General features: G+C 41.2%; 1 protein-coding gene and 1 pseudogene across 1 annotated transcript in view; both read right to left on the minus strand.

Moving 5' to 3' along the window:
* JAK1 (Janus kinase 1) overlaps positions 1–18,358 on the minus strand; it is a 245,296-nt gene that overhangs the window by 150,345 nt on the left and 76,593 nt on the right. The gene's annotated exons all lie outside the window — the stretch shown is intronic.
* Positions 2,876–4,211, minus strand: LOC100588501 (annotated as a pseudogene).

Consider the following 18,358-nt stretch of genomic DNA (forward strand, 5'->3'; position numbering starts at 1 on the left):
GAGGTGAGATTAGGTGATCTGCCAGTGTTTACCTATTACACAGCAGGAACTGAAGTTTTAACAGGGCACACCTAGCTTCAAAGCTCCTGTTCTTTTCACTGTCTCACACCTCCAGGATAATAATGCCCCTTTAGAGATATTCAAATTTTCATCATCACTAAGAAGAGCAGTTATCCACTGGGATGCAAACTAAACAAACCACCCCAACAGTTAGTGTCCTGGAGTTGTAAAAAGAAAATTGACTCCATGAACTTGAACAAGTGGTTTCACCTTTCCGAGCTTCCAGTTACTTATCTGTACATATACAATTCTACAGAGTTGATGTGAACACTAAGTTAAATAACACACACACACACACACACACACACACACACACACACTACCAGGGAAGCAGTCTTTCTGTTGGCTGAAAAAGAAGATCAATTATATTCTTTGAAGATTTTGAGTGTTAAGTTAAAATCCTCCTTCCTTTTACAGAGTGTAAAATGGGAGCTGACGGTCAGGTCTGACATTCAGATTAGTTGGGCAGGTGTCTTTTAATTGAGTTAACGCATTACATGATTTGGGAGGGGCATAAGCTGACTCACACAAGAGCAGATTAACCATTAACCCAAATTCACGCAGCAGCGGCCACAGTCCGGGAGGTAAATTGGCACCACCATCCATATTCTTTGAAGCCCTTCTCCACAGTAACTACCATTGCCCCTCAAACAGGCCCGTTTCAGATTATTGCAATCAGCCCAGGTAGGAGGTAAAAGGGTTGAAGGTATGACCATTATAAAATACGAGGAAGTTCTTTGGGGGAGGATTTGGGGGAATGGAACCACTCTCCCCAGTCCCTTAATGACACCAAGTCCTGTTGGCTTATGTCTCTAAGACCACGGGCTTGGCAGTGAATGACAGTTGACTTTTAGCTCTGCTTCATCCTAGTTGTGCGGCTGTGAGTAGTACATTACTACTTTAAATCTCGGTTTTTTAATCTGTAAAATGGGAGTGATAATATTTTCTGTCTTTTTTTTTCATGTGTACATTCAGAACTTTTATCTTAAAACAAAGAACCACCAGAGTAACATTAATAACAGAAAATCCATATGGAAATATTCACAATCTGGTCAGTGGGAAATGAGAAAACAACTTCCCTGCCTTACTGTCCACCCACTGTTTGAGGAGCCAGAAGTAGAGGTGAAGTTGGAAGAAGGTCACCTTTTCCAGCTAAACCCCACTGCATAGCTATGTGCATTTTTATTCAAAGCCTCAACAACCAGAGGAAACAGTGAGAACTGAGAAGCAAAATACTGTTATTGGCAAGCGTTCGGCTAAAGGGTCTGAGATGTGTAAGCACCAAGAAGGGAAAGGGAGATCGAGCAACATACAAAAAAGGGGGCTGTAGGAACAAACACAGAGGAAATAAGTCAACAATAACCTACTTCCACACAGAGCAAAGTGACGGTGCACATACATTCATCCTCTGAAGTATGGGCTACACTGCACACTGACTCATACTATCTCAAACATGGCCTATTGGAAAGATTCAATCCCCCTAAGGGCACTCGGCACAGGACCACGGTGGTCATGGTAACAGACATAGACAAGCATGCCGTGACCCTGAAGCAACAACACACGTTAGATAATAATCGTTCAGAAAAAAATCTTCTCCCAGAGCTGAGGTTACAAATTCCAAGTAAGCTATAAACATTCTTTTTGGAATTCCTTTAAAGGTATGGGTCAAAGTAAAACAAAAATCAACACCTAAAATCTCCTAAAGAACAAAATGGAAAAATAACGAACCTCTACCAAGAACCAATTATTTTAGGTTCCTCATTTGGATGGCTGTCCCACCAGACGAGTGGTGGGATTACTTAAAAAGTAACGAGTCTACTACAAGGGGAAGGAGTTGTTTGGTCCAGCGAGAAGGAACAGGCTTTCTAAAAATAACTTTCCCTGCCCTGGACTCCATCCAAAATTAGAACCCATCAACTGCCATTAACTACAATGCCCATCTTGGTTAATAATCCTGGACTTCAAGTAATACTACATATAAACTATAATTTTAAAGAAAAAAGTTCCAAAAGAAATCAGTAGCTTTATTATATAGGCATATGACTTTTCTGAGAAATTAAACTTAAGAGTTTCCATCTGAAGGACAGAAATTGTTAAGAGGTAACGTGCAGACCTCAGGCACCACATCATTTACCCTCCAATAATTAACTACATTTCTCCCTAAATTCTTCTTATTGCACCTTAACCTCTCCAGCATCAAATCTACTCTATAACCTCTTTTAAACACCTCCTTTTAACCTCAATTTCCTTATGTTTTCATTATTTGGCAAAATTACACTTAAAACATACTATTAAACCAGAAGGTAAAAATTAAACCAGAAGGTAAAAATAAATGTAATTAAACCAGAAGGTAAAAATAAAGAAAACTCAAGTTAATTTGCTGTGTACAGCTGTACGGAAGTGAGGAAGGTGTTCTTATATAAACCCTGTCTGCCTTCCACACTGTGTGTGTATCTGCTTCCTGGTAAGTCTGAGGTTGGGGGAACTGCAACTTACTTTTCCTCCCCTATATCCCCTAGAGGGCAATATTAGAACCCAAGGGAGAAGAGCTGGCAAAGTTGTCATATCCCAAGTGGCCAATCCCTCCTGAAATGAAGGTAGGTTCATTTGGTCTCTCCTACGCAAAAGAGAATGTCCAAGAAATGAAATATTTTAAAAGCCATTGAAAATCCAACAAGCTCCAGCCTTGTTGAGGGAGAAAGGAATCAAGCAGCAGCATTCAGAAGCAGCCCTGGGTTCATCCTTATGAGGTCTCTCCCTTGTTCAGGGAGAGATGGCTTTCCCTTGCTGGGAGGGAGATGGAAGGAGGCATGATTTAGACATTGGTGGTGGTCTCCTTAGCAGGCTGGATACTGTTCATCTCCATGACGTGGTCCTTCCAGATCTATTTGCATCATGTGCCTGCCCTTCAAAGGCCTGTGTGATATCCTCGAAAGTCCTGTAACACATATCAGGGACTTTGAAGAAGGTAAAGATCAAGAAGGTAATGAGGAAGTCAGTGAAGATAATAAAAATGTAGGCTCCTAAATAGTAAGTAGCAGAAGGGAAGAGCAATCTGACTAGGAAGTTGGAGGTCCAGTTGGAGCAGCCGGCCACTGTTGTCACAGCTGGGCCAGGGCCCTGGCTGAAGAGTTCAGCCACAATAAACCAGGGAATGGGGCCTGGCCCAATTTCAAAGAAGACCACAAAGACCAAGATAGCCCCAATACAGACAAAGCTTATCCCATTACACTCATCCATCAATAACAAACAAACAGTCATGAGGATGGAACAAAAAGCCATCCCTCCAAGGCCTATCATATGTAGAGTCCTTCTTACTGCCCTTTCCACCAGAAATAGGGAAACTATAGTGAAGATACTATTAACCACACCCGCACTGATGGTGACACAGATGGGCTCTTGAACACCTGCACCCTTAAAGATTCCTGTTGAGTAATAGAACACAGCATTGATTCCAGAGAGCTGCTGAGAGAGCTGGAACATGATGGAAATGATGATGGGCTGTCGGTAGCTGGATACTCTAAAGAGCTCCAGCACAGTGACTTGCTTTTCTTGTGCCATCCTTGCACTCCCATCTTTCATCTCCTGGATGTCTTGGGATACATCCTGGCTGCTCCACAAGCACTGGAGGATCTCCTTAGCATTCTCCTTTTCTTTTCTGTTAATGAGCAAGACTCTGGGACTTTCAGGGCAAAATGGAAGGGCTGCACTTTGTAGCATAGCAGAAGAGATGGGAAAGCCTAATAGCACAGGCCATAGGTCTTCAGACCCCAGGATGAATTCCAGATCAAAGATCTGGGCCACCAGAATTCCAACAACAATGCCCAGCTGGTTGAGAGTGCCAAAGACACCTCGCAGGGCAATAGGTGAGATCTCTCCCATGTATGTGGGCACAAAACTGTGCAGAGTCTGCAGAAGAAGCCAATAACCAAGTAGGCCAGGATCAGCATTTCAACCAACTCAGCTACTTTACACAATCCCATAAGGCAGCCACCAGTGACAGCCAACAGGTTGACGGTAAGCATTGACTTACGCCTGTCAAAGCTGTTGACAAAGAGTCCAACGGAAAAGGAGCCAATCATACAACCAATGGAGAATATGGCCACAGACAAGTACCAGAGGGACAAGCGCAACATCTCAGAGGGAGGGGTATTTGCCTTGTCCTTCAAAGTGTTGATAAATTCCCTTACGATCGTCTCAGGAGCATTGATGACCCCAGTGTTGTAGCCAAATTGGAAAGAGCCGATTGTAGCAATTGTGATGGCGAAGATCAGAGATGGGGTGACCTTCTGTGTCCCCCATGGCCTTAATCTAATTTTTTTTTTTTTTTTTGAGACAGAGTTTTGCTCTTGCTCAGCCTGGAGTGCAATGGTGCGATCTCAGCTCACTGCAACCTCTGCCTCCCAGGTTCAAGCGATTCTCCTGCCTCAGCCTCCCAAGTAGCTGGCATTATAGGTGTGCACCACCACACCCTGTTAATTTTTTGTGTTTTTAGTAGAGATGAGGTTTCACGATGTTGGCCAGGCTGGTCTCAAACTCCTGACTTCAGGTGACTCACCCACCTGGGCCTCCCAAAGTGCTGGGATTACAGGTGTGAGCCAGTGTGCCTGGCCCCTAATCTTTTCAAGTCTTTAAGAAAGATCTAGGAGTGTGATTCCAGAGACAGCTTTTTCAACCAGTGAAACCTTCAAAATTTCCTTCTTGGCAGCAAGTTTTCTCCAGGTCCTCAGGAACGCTCTAAAACTCTCACCATTACAGCATCTCCTATTTTCTGTCTTCTAAAGTTGTTGTGAAGAGTAAGTTAAATAATAAGCTGGGTGTAGTGGCTCATGTCTGTAATCCTAGCACTTTGGAGGGCTGAGGCAAGAAGATCACTTGAGCCCAGGTGTTATTCAAGACCAGCCTGGGAAACAGGGAGAGACCCTGTCTCTACAAAAAATAATTAGCCAGGCATGGTGTTGCATGCCTGTAGTCCCAGTTACTCGGGAGGCTGAGGTGGGAGGCTTGAGCCTAGGAGGTCAAGGCTGCAGTGAGCCATGATTGTGCCATTGCCCTCCAGCCTGGGTGACAGAGTGAGACACTGCCCAACAGCCACCCCCCTCCCCCAAAAAAAGAATATAAAGCACTTAGTACAGTATCTGGCACATTGTAAGCTCTTTATAAAGTTGGTTATTATTTTATTATTAGCAGGGACCAAGGCCTTAACGTTGTAAGATGCAGGGAAATAACAAAAGGAAAGAAAGGCTCCCTGTTGCTGAAGAAGCTAGTACCACAGTCAGGTGCACAAGGTCTAGCACAATTTGGCTCCCAGCCAATCTTACCCTACGGTTACCTGCCCGCTCTCCCTGAAAACTTCCTTAGTTCCTCAAGGTAGGAAGAACTCCTCCTTTAGTTTCCCAGAGTACTTTGCATGTACTTTTCTACTTTCCCTTATCACACTCCATTCTATTTTGCTTGCATATCTATTCACTCTACCCTACCTTATCCCAGGCTGTGAGTTTATGGACAGCAGGAACCAAGCAGTCATCCTTGTATTTGCAGCCATAGGCATTCTGCAAGTATTGGATGAGGATGGAAGGATGGATGGATAGACAGACAGATAAGGAACATGGGATAACTAGTGACTTGGTAAAGGATTAGGCCTGGGTACCCAGGAGACCAATTAAAACAGTCATTGCTTCACAAGCTTCCCTAAGACTGGATCTGAACAGAAATGCAAAGGGCATGACATTTGAAGAATTGTTTGCCTGGTGAGGGTGGTTAGGCAATCTACACGTGCCTTCAAGGGAAAAGCATGGCTAGTTGGTGACTGCTGACAGAGTTGGTATCAGGCAGAACACCTAGGCAACCAGAAGCCAAGGCAGGATGATGCCTCTAAGTCCCCCTGCAGCCTGAAAAGTCAATCAATTAGTCAATTAGGAGCAAGTCCTTTCAAGTGCGGTCAGTTTCAGGCAGACTTGTGGACAATTCTCTCTGTGATTGTGTTCACTGTAAACAATGATGCAAGATCTAAAGATAGAAAGGGGATATGAAATGTTGTTCTCACAGAAGATGGACTGTCTGGAGATAACATTCCCAAGTAACTAGAGTATAAAGTATTTTATAACATAGGGCAATATAGAGGGCGATGCTATATCTTGACTTTTCAGAAACTATTCTTATTTTATTCATTTTGTTCAAAGCAATTTAAGATGATAATATTTGTTGATTGATCACTTATTGTGTGCCTCATACTTTTTAAGAAAGGGATATGCTACAGTTGGCCTTCCCTGGCTCATGAGAGTCAATTGTGTGTGTTTTCTAAGGCTGCATTAGAAGATTTTACACTGGCATCTTAAATTCGGCCATATCAGGAATATTTACATCATGGAAATTGGCAAACACTAAAAATCAGGGTTTTCAGTCCCATCCCTTCTGAGAGCTGCTTGTCAAACATTTACTGCATACTACTGATTTTACAATAAATGATCCTAATTAGCCCTTCCCATATTCCTACTTTACAGATGAGAAATTGAAGTTTAGAGATTAAATAATTCACTTATTACAAACTTTTTGGTGGCAAAGGCAGGATTAAAATTCAGACCGTCTGTCTCCAAAGTTCATGCATTTAACCATTTAATTATTTTAAGATTTCAAACCCTACTTAGGTCAGCAACATGGCAGATTAGGCAGCCCCAAGCTCCTGTCCCCCCATAGAAACTCAAAAAACAAGCAGAATCTGTCAGAATTAACTCCTTCAGACTCTGGAAAAAAGTCAGAGGCTTACAGCAACGAAGTGGATGCTGAATTAAGAAAAATAAAAAATGGGCTCATGCCTGTAATCCCAGCATTTTGGGAGGTCAAGACAAAAGGATCTCTTGAGCCCAGGAGTTTCAGACTAGCCTGGGAAACACAGTGAGACCCTGTTTCTACAAAAAATAACAAAATAAAAATTAGCCAGGCCTGGTGGTGCATGCCTGTAGTCCCAACTACTGGGAGGCTGAAATGGGAGGATCATTTGAGCCTGGGAAGTCAAGGCTGCAGTGAACTATGATCTTGACACTGCACTGAAGCCTGGGTGACAGAGTGAGCCCCTAACTAAGATAAAATATATATATATATATGTGTATATATATATATATATGTGTATATATATATGTGTATATATATATGTGTATATATATATATATATGTGTGTGTGTGTATATATATATATATGTGTATATACATATATGTGTGTGTGTATATATATATATATATAGAGAGAGAGAGAGAGATAAGGCTGGGCATGGTGGCTCACGCCTGTAATCCCAGCACTTTGGGAGGCCAAGGTGGGCAGATCATGAGGTCAGGAGTTCAAAACCAGCCTGGCCAACATGGTCAAACCCCATCTCTACTAAAAATACAAAAATTAGCCGGGTGTGGTGGCATGTGCCTGTAATCCCAGCTACTCCGGAGGCTGAGGCAGGAGAATTGTTTGAACCTAGGAGGCAGAGGTTGCAGTGAGCCAAGATCGTGCACTCCAGTCTGGGTGACAAAGAGAGACTCCATCTCAAAAAATTAATTAATTAATTAATTAAATTCAAAAATGGTAGGAAAGTTTTGTGGCATTTTTATTTGCTCTTACTCCACACCTTACCTTGCAATGGTCCTGAAGACAGCAGCCCATACTGTCGGCATGGGAATGTGGTCTCTGGTTCTAGAGGGAGCAAAGCAGACCTTATTTGCAAATTATTGTGTAGATCGGTTTTAACCTGTCTGTACGTGAAGGACTGACACAAAATGCTCACCTCTGTTTGCCTAACTCTGAACTAACCCAGACTGGAAAAGCAGCAGGCATTGCTTGAATCATCGTAAGGTAGAAGAACAAGGCCTGAGGAAAAAGGTCACAGTTGAGACACGCAATAAACCACCTAAGTCTTGGGCAAAAAATTTGAGGACAGAGTTTCTTTGGGAAGTTAGGACAATCAGAAGCACCTGTGTATGCAGGGAATTCAGACAGCCACGCATGTGCCCAGGGCAAGATGCTTGCTCAGAAAAGATGTGATAATGGCACAGTGGAGGGTGCCAGTAGTCCCAACTACTCGGGAGGCTGAGCCAGGAGAATGATGTGAACCCGGGAGGCGGAGCTTGCAGTGAGCAGATAGACGTGCCACTGCACTCCAGCCTGGGCAACGGAGCAAGACTCCGTCTCAAAAAAATAAATAAATAAATAAATAAATAAATAAATAAATAAATAATAATTTAAAAAAAGATGTGATAAAAGCTTCAGCTTTCATCACAGCTGATTCCTAAGCTCAGTGAAAGCCTGGCTAAGTGTTGAAGGAGGGCCCTAGTACAGGCCCAATTGGCAAAAACTGAGAAAAGTATTTTTGTTTGTTTGTTTTTCTGTTTTTTAGCTCTTGACATTCAGGTAAAATTCTGTCAAAACACTCACTGAAGGCCAGGCATGGTGGCTCACGCCTATAATCCCAGTACTTTGGGAGGCTGAGGCAGGCAGATCACTTGAGGTCAGGAGTTCGAGGCGAGCCTGGTCAACGTGGTGAAACCCCATTTCTACCAAAAATACAAAATTTAGCTGGGTGTGGTGGCATGTGCCTGCAATGCTAGCTACACGGTAGGCTGAGGCAGGAGAATTGCTTGAACTTAGGAGACTGCAGTGAGCTGACATCATGCCAGTTCATTCCAGCCTGGGCAACAGAGCAAAAACTCTGTCTCAAAAACAAACAAACAAACAAATAAACAAACAAAAAAACCCCACTCACTGAATACAAGCTAAGGACAGAGACTTCATCAACCACACATGACAAAGAAAAGTCTCTGCAAAAATAGGAAAAATTACTAGAACAAGACTACTACAGGTCTCAACAATGAAAACAAAAACAACCACAAAAAAATAAAATAAAATAAAACAGTAAACCCCAAAGAAAGAGAAGAATCTTATTTTCAGAGTTGCCACAATACACTATTCAAAAGTCCAGTTTTCAAAAACAACAACAACACAAAATCACAAGAAAGTACACAAAGAAACAGGAAAGTATACTTCAATAAAAGAAAATATGGGCCAGGCACGGTCACTCACGCCTGTAATCCCAGCACTTTGGCATGCAGAGGCAGGAGGATTTCCTGAGCCCAGGAGTTCGAAACCAGCCTGGACAACACAGTAAAACCCCATCTCTATTAAAATACAAAAAATTAGCCAGGAGTGGTGGCGTGCGCCTGTAGTCCCAGCTACTTGGGAGGTTGAGGCAGGAGAATTGCTTGAACCTGGGAGGCAGGGTTGCAGTGACCTGAGATTGCACCACTGCATTCCAGCCTGGGCAACAGAGTGAGACTCCGTCTCAAAAAAAAAAAAAAGAAAGAAAGAAAAAAGGAACAAAAGAAAAGAAAAGAAGCTGACAAAAACCATGCATGAGGAAGCCCAGATATTGAACTTACTAGACAAAAACTTTAAAACAATGGTCTTAAATATGCTCAAAGAGCTAAAGGAAAATGTAGACATAAAACTAAAGAAAATCAGGAAAATAGTGTATGAACAAAATGAGAACACCAATACAAAGATAGAAATTATGAAAAGGAACCAAACAGAAGTTTTGGAGCAGAAAAGTAGTAGAATAACTGAAATGAAAAAAACCACTAGAGAGGTTTGTATTAGTTTGCAAGGGCTAACATAACAACATATAACAGAGTGAGTGGCTTGAACAACAAAAATGTATTTTCTCACAGTTCTGGAAGCTGGAAGTCCAAGATTAAGATGCTGGCAGGGTTGGTTTCCTCTGTGGCCTCTTTCCTTGGCTTGTAGATTGCTGCTCTCTTGCTACCTCTTCAAATGGTCGTACTTCTATGCATGCACACTGTGATATTTCTTCTTCTTATACAGACACCAATCATATTGGATTAAGGCCCTAACCTAGCCATTTAAATCTAATTGTCTCAAACTAAATAATTACATGTATTTTAATTTAATTAGTTTGATCACCAAGAATGCAGATGCCTGCTTTCAAAACTGCTATTCAACATCCTACTGAAAATTCTAGCCAGAGCAAGTTGACAGGAAGCAGAAAGAAAGGGCATCCAAATGGGAAAGAAAGAAGTAAAACTGTATCTCTATGACCAAAGAATCTACAAGAAACCTACTTGAGCTAATAAATGAATTCAACAAAGTTGCAGGTTATAAAATCAACACACAAAAATCAGTTGTCTATACATCAGCAGTGGATATTTGAAAAGGAAATAAAGCAATTCTATTTGTATTACAATCGCATCAAAAAGTATAAGATACTTAGGAATAAATTTATCCAAAAAAGTAAATATTATACACTGAAAACTATAAAAACATTGCTGAAAGAGATTAATGAAGATATAAATAAATGAGAAGTTACCCACATTCATAAATTGGAAGACTTAGTATTGTTAAGATGACAATACCCAAAACAATGTACAGATTCAACACAATCCCTATAAAAATCCCAATAGCTTTTTTGCACAATGGAAAAAGCCTATCCTCAAATTCATATGTGATTGTGGCCAGGCGCATTGGTTCACACCTATAATCCCAGCACTTTGGAAGGCTGAGGCGGGTGGATCACCTGAGGTCAGGAGTTCGAGATCAGCCTGGCCAACATCCTGAAACCCCGCCTCTACTAAAAATACAAGAATTAGCTGGACATGGTGGCTCACGTTTGTAGTCCAAGCTACTCAGGAGGCAGAGGCACAAGAATCACTTGAACCTGGGAGGCGGAGGCTGCAGTGAGCCGAGATCATGCCACCGCACTCCAGCCTGGGCAACAGAGTGAGAGTCGGTCTCAAAAAATAAAAAATAAAAAAATCATATGGGATTGCAAGAGACCTGAAATAGCCAAAACAATCTTGAAAAAAAAAGTCAAGGCTGGGGGACTCACGCTTCTGATTTCAAAATTGACAAAACTACAGAAATCAAAACAGTGTGATACTGGCATAACAATAGACACCGACACCAGTGGAATATAATTAGACACCCAGAAACAAACCCTGTCATTTATAGCCAATTGATTTTTGACAAGGGTGCCAAATCCACCCAATGGGGGAAAGTATAGTCTCTTCAAAAGATGGTGCTAGCACAACTGGATTTCCACATGGAAAAAAATGAAGTTGGGCCCCTACCTCACACCATATATAAAATTTAACTCAAAATGTGTCAGTGATCTAAATATAAAAGCAAAAACCATAAAACTCTTAGAGTAAAACATAGGGGTAAATCTTGGTGACCTCGGATTTGGCAATGGATTCCTAGATATGATACCAAAGTACAAGCGACAGTAAATAAATAAATAAATAAGACTTCATCAAAATTATTTAAAAACTTTAATATAAACTGAGTACAACAATAATACAAAAAGAACACTGAGTAAGAGTTCTTAACAGCATTGGTAGACCATATTTTGTCCATCAAAGGCCATTATTAATAAAGTGAGAAGGCAACTCACAAAATGAAGAAAAGATTCACAAATCACATACCTGATGAGGATTGACTACCCAAAATATGTAAGGAACTCCTACAACTAAACAACAGAAAGACAAACAATTCAATTTAAAGATAGGCAAAGGACTTGAAAAGACATTTCTCGAAAAGATATTACAAATGCCGATGAGCACATAAAAAATGCTCGACATCATTAGTCATTAGGAAAATGCAACTCAAAACTATAATTAGATAAGTACTTCACACCTACAATGATGGCTTCAAAACAAACACATATAACAAGTGATGGCAAAGATGTGGAGAAATTGGAACCCTCATACACTGCTGGTAGGAATATAAAATGCTGTGGCCCCTATGGAAAACAGTTTGGCAGTTCAAAAAGTTAAACATAGAATTACCATATGACCCAGGAAGTTCATTCTTAGATACATATTCAAAAGAATTGAAAAGAGGGATTCAAAATGCTAATGTTCATTATGGTATTATTCAACAGCCAAAAGGCAGAAGCAATCCAAGTCTATCAACAGATGAATGAACAATATGTGGCATATGGATATTATATTTCCCAGCCATAAATAGGAATGAAGTTCTGATATATGCTACAACATGGGTATATCCTGAACACTATGCTAAGTAAAAATAAGCCAGACACCAAAGGGCAAATATTGTATAATTCCACTTACATACAATATATATCTAGAATAGGTAAATTCATAGAGACAAAAAGTAGATTAGAGTTTACCAGGCACTGAAAGGAGAGGGGAATGAAGAGTTATTGCCTAATGAGTACAGAGTTTTTGTTTGAGGTGATGGAAATATTTAGAAATAGGTAATGTTGGTGGTTGCACAACATTGTGAATGTAACTAATGCCACTAAAATATACACTTAAAAGTGGTTAAGTGTATATTTACTTTGGGAGGCTGAGGCAAGCAGATCACTTGAGGTCAGGAGTTCAAGACCAGCCTGGCCAACACGGTGAAACCCCTGTCTCTACTAAAAATACAAAAAGTAGCTGGGCATGGTGGCACATGCCTGCAATCCCAGCTACTCGGGAGGCTGAGACAGGAGAATTGAATGAACCTGGGAGGTGGAGGTTGCAGTGAGCCAAGATTACACCACTGTACTCCAGCCCGGGTGACAGAGTAAGACCCTGTCTCATAAAAAAAAAAAAAGTTTAAAACAGCATATTTTATGGTATATATATTTTTTACCACAATTTTAAAACTCTGTTCATGTCTGTTAATCCCCACTAATTTTCTAGCATCTTCCTATCTACCTCTGTGAGCCTAATTTCCTCACTTCTCTCCCAATTCTCAAAGTCTTTCTCCTACATGATCCTTGGTAACAACTGTGGAGAGAGGTGCAGCAACCCACACTGTGCACTTGCCAAATGTCACCATGTTGACAAAAACTATAGAAAATAGGGCATTAGGAAAAAAGAAACCTTTAATATAAACTGAGTACAACAATATGTACAAACAGAACGTTGAATAAAAGTTTTCGAATGCACAGGCAAACCATATTTGCTAGCTTTAGAGACTTGTGCAGGGGGATGAGTGTTCTCCTGAATCACCTCCCTAAATGGTTCAAGAAACAAAGGTGTGGTATCCCAATTTCCTGAAGCTGACTATTCTTCAAGTGTCAGGCCACAAAGACTGAGTCTCTTTAAAAGATTTAGGCCAGGCGCGGTGGCTCACGCCTGTAATCCCAGCACGTTGGGAGGCCGAGGCGGGCGGATCATGAGGTCAGGATATCGAGACCATCCTGGCTAACATGGTGAAACCCCATCTCTACTAAAAATACAAAAAATTAGCCAGGCGTGGTGGCAGGCGCCTGTAGTGCCAGCTACTCGGAAGGCTGAGGCAGGAGAATGGCGTGAACCCAGGAGGTGGAGCTTGCAGTGAGCCGAGATCGCACCACTGCACTCCAGCCTGGGCGACAGAGCAAGATTCCGAGATTCTGTCTCAAAAAAAAAAAAAAAAAAGATTTAGTCCAGCCCTTATGAGCTTATCTTCTGATGTCCCCTGTACTTATATTCCCTCTTGGTGTTTTTCTTAAGTTTGGGAAAATGTTTGATTAACTAGTTGGCCTTTTCACAATTATCCTGAAGCTTAAAGGTATTATTTGTGGACCAGGACTTTCTTGTTGAAGTGAGAATACAGAACATAATCTCTTCTCCTTGTACTACTCTATAGACCTGCCCACACATCAAGGGAGAAGGGAACGCTCATTGTTCTTTTGTTTTGGGAGACTGGACACAATTTTGCATACATGTTTTAAAGTCGGCTTTTAAAATTTACTTTATAAAACCGTGTATGGTAGTGGTTAAGAGTTGGGGCACTGATGTCCTATATTCATTCTTGGCTCTGTCCTCTCCTGTGTGCCATGGACGTCTCTCCCCTTCTCTAGGTATTGATTTTCCCTGCTGTAGAGAGGATAACACCTACCTCAGAGGATTATATGAATGAGAGAAGGTATGAGAAGTACCAGTACGGTGCCCTACACAGTGTAGGTGCTCAAGAAAGTTAGCCTGTTACCTCATTTATTATAGAACATCCATGAACCCCCAAAGGTCTTCTCCATGAAATTTTCCCCAGTGAACAGTCCATGATGCTTTCTCTTTTGTCTACGGTCCCGTAATCCTTGATGAAAATACAACTCATGCTGTAGCCATTTTATTTTTATTTTCATTTATTATTTATTATTTATTTATTTTGAGAGGAGTTTCGCTCTGTCGCCCAGGTTAGAGTGCAATGGTGTGATCTCGGTTCACTGCAACCTCTGCCTCCCAGGTTCAAGCAATTCTCCTGCCTCAGCCTCCCAAGTAGCTGGGATTACAGGCACCCACCATCACGCCTGGCTAATTTTTGTATTTTTTAGTAGAGATGGGGTTTCGCCATGTTGGCCAGGCTGGTCTTGAACTCCTGGCCTCAGGTGGTCCACCCACTTCGGCCTCCCAAAGTGCTGGGATTACAGGCGTGAGCCACTGCACCTGGCACCTTATTTTTTTGAGACAAGGTCTCTCTCTGGTGCCCAGGCTGGAGTGCAGTGGTGTAATCACAATTTACTACAGCCTCAACCTCCTAGGCTCAGGTGATCCTCCCACCTCAGCCTTCCGAGTAGCTGGAACTACAAACACATACCACCACACCCAGCTAATTTTTGTATTTTTTGTAGAGACAGGTTTTGGCCATGTTGCCCATGCTGGTCTCAAACTCTTGGACTCAAGTAATCTGCCTTCCTTGGCCTTCCAAATTGCTGGGATTGCAGTCATGAGCCACTGCACCTGACCTGTAGCCATTTTATATTGTACACAAACTTTCATCAAATAAACATTAAGTCATTTGAGAGTAGTGGCAATGTTGTGCACTGTTGGGGCCCCCAGAGCCTGATGCAGCCACACATGTAATGAAGAAACATATCTTAGTTTTATGTGGCTATAAACAAAATACCTGAGACTGGATAATTTACAAAGAACAGAGATTTATTTCATACAGTTCTGGAGGCTGGGATAGCAGTGTCGAGGGCTCTTCTGCTGCATCCTACCATGACAGAAAGTGGAAGGGCAAGACAGCATGCATAAGAGATGAAAAGCACAGTCTCAGCCCTTTTACAATTAGTATTAATCTATTCTTGAGGGCGGAGCTCTCTTGACCCAAACACCTCTGATTAGGCTCCATTTCCCAACACTGCTGCATTCAGGATTACATTTTCAGCACGTGCTTTTTGGGGCACACATTCAAACCACAACAGAATACATTTTAATTGAATGGCCGAGAAGTGATTTGGAGCCCAGGATAAAGCACTGGATTTGTCATTAAAAGATTGAGTTCTAGTCTTGGTTTTCATAGGGGTGGGCTTTGTGACACTGGACAGGAAACTTGAAGGCAACTCTCATAATCACTCTTTAAATTAGGATAATAGGGCTGCCCTACCCACTTTCAGGAAGAATTACAGTAAGACGTGACACCATACATGTGAAAGTATTTGGTAATTCCTAAACTGCAAAAAAAAAAAAAAAAAAAAAAAAAACTACCCAGAATCCAGCAGGATTGTATCTTGAATCTATATAAGCAACCAAATTCTCCTAGTGTTGTCTTTATTTTAGGCTGTTGATAAATGTTCCATAATTCTGGTGCTATCAAAAGGCAGAATAAAGGAAAATAAAACCTGTTGGCTGCTAATCATTTACAATCAGATCATTGACTCAACCAATTAACCAATTACACTTAAAGTTAAAGCCCATTTGCAACCTACTGCCAGGATTAGGAGATTGATAGATTTTTAGCACAAAGGCTTATGCTCAAAACTCCCATTAGCAGTAATGGGAACTATGCCCATTAGGTCCATCGAGAGATGAGAGTTGAATGCGATCTATAATCTATCTTGCTTAATGTCATCAGTTTCCCTATAGCCCCTTCAAACAATCAGATGCCAGTGAAATGCCCTAAATGGAACTAATAGCATTGAATTAGGAGAATATTAACAGTCTATTTCAGTGAGGCTTTCCAACACAATAAGCCTATAGGTATTTCAAAATCTTGACATGCCTGTGCACGTTTTTTGTTTATTTAAGGAGGAAGGTAATCCTTTAATAATTAGAAAATACGGAAAGGATAATTTACATGACTATATCAGACAAACTATTTCCCCTAATACTTGAGCTTTTTGTTATATAAAAAGTGATCGGTTGAGCCTTATACAGATTACAAAATCATTCACATTGCCTTTAGTTTACAAGAAAATGAAGAAACCAAAGGAAAAGTGATATTGGCCTTTTGTTTTGTTTTGTTTTCGAAACAGGGGTCTCTCTCTGTCACTCCGGCTGGAGTGCAGTGGCATGATTATGGCTCACTGCAGTCTCAACCTCCCTACTCTCAGGTGATCCTCCCACCTCAGCCTCCTGAGTAGCTGAGACTACAGCTGTGCGCCACCCCACCCAGCTAATTTTTATATTTTTTGTGGAGATGAGGTTTTGCCATATCGTCTAGGCTGGCCTTGAACTCCTTGGCTCAGGCAATCCACCCACCTATTTCGGCCATTGAAAATGCTGGGATTATAGGCCTGAGCCACTGCGCCTGGCTGACATTGGGCTCTTTTTTTTTCTTTCCTTCAAAATAATCATTGAAGATACTCTTTAGACAGTCACAAAATAATGCTTGGTTAAAATTTTCCCAACCACATAAGCACAAAATATAATTTCTCCCTTATTCTTACCCCACATGCATTATCAACTCCTGTTACATCATCTTTTTTTTTTTTTTTTGAGACGGAGTCTCGCTCTGTCGCCCAGGCTGGAGTGCAGTGGCGCGATCTCGGCTCACTGCAAGCTCCGCCTCCCGGGTTCACGCCATTCTCCTGCCTCAGCCTCTCGGAGTAGCTGGGACTACAGGCGCCCGCCACCACGCCCGGCTAATTTTTTGTATTTTTAGTGGAGACGGGGTTTCATCGTGGTCTCGATCTCCTGACCCCGTGATCCGCCCGCCTCGGCCTCCCAAAGTGCTGGGATTACAAGCGTGAGCCACCGCGCCCGGCCACATCATCTTTTAAATACTTGATATCTGCCCTTTTCCTTCTAGTGCCATCATGCCCACCCTAGTTAAGGCTCCTTTAAAGCAGACTCAGACTGAGCCAATGACTTTCTAGTTGCTTTTCTTTAAATCTCTTGACACTTCAATCCAGTGTGCACATTCTGTAATGCATAGAACGTAAAATTTTTGAGAGCAGGAACTATGTCCTATATTTCCCCATATTATAGATACAGTGATATTTCCTGAATTAAAAATGTAGACACATAATCTGACAATTACATTTGTAGAGAAAAAGAAACAAACCTAAAATTGGACTTTTCCTTCCACATTTGTGGTTATTGTATCTAACAGATGCATTTTAACGAAATGCATTCTGCATCATATAAATACAATACACATGGGTTGATTGATGGGTTAATTGCTTAGTCTGTTTAGAACAGAGATTGTAAACTTATAAAGATCAAATATGGCCTGCGGTGATTTTTCCCAGCACATTAAAACATTTTTTAAACTGCCTGCCAACACTTAAAAATTGCTGATTTCACATACAAATCAGGCTACACTTGAGAAATCTGAAGAACACCAGATTTTTAGACATCAGCTCAAGTTGAAGCTCACCTAAGACGGGAAAATCTAACACAGCTGCAAATCCCAAAAGGGCTGCACTTCCAGTGCAATGATGAACAGAAAAGAAACCTGCTGCACAGAAAGGAGCGAGGAAACTTGCCCATCTGTACCTTGGCAATTGGTAGAGGAAATATGTATATTTCCTCTTTCAATAATTTATATCCAAAGTTGATACTCTCATACACATGGGTTTGCAGGTCAATTCACCCACTTCCGTAGTTAAAAACAAAAACAAACAAAAAACCAAGGAGAGAGATTAATTTGGTCCCGGGTGAGTAGTTAACCCCAGGCAACTAGTAAAAGTAAACACAAATAATCTCTGAATGAATGTAACGTCAATCTATGCCTCAAGTAATTTCTACAGATAAAATCCAAGGAATATAAACTCAGAGTCAAAATCCACAAAACATAAAAGTAAAGGACACAATGGGTAAAAACTAGAAGGAGGAGATGGTAAAAATCATACCTGCAGTCTTCAAATGTAGAATGACAAGACATAGAATATAAAATAAGAATGTTTAATATTAACGCACATGACAGATATTATTTAAACACCTTCTACTTGCCAGGTATTGTTCTAAGCTTTAAGGATAAAGTGGCTAACAAAATAAACACCCTTGCTTTAAAGAAGGTTACATTTTAAGAAGAGGAGACAAATTACTCAATAAAAGATGTAGGATGGTAGGTGGTTAAAAAAAA

This window comes from Nomascus leucogenys, chromosome 5 (assembly GCF_006542625.1).
Source record: "Nomascus leucogenys isolate Asia chromosome 5, Asia_NLE_v1, whole genome shotgun sequence".
NCBI lineage: Eukaryota > Metazoa > Chordata > Mammalia > Primates > Hylobatidae > Nomascus > Nomascus leucogenys.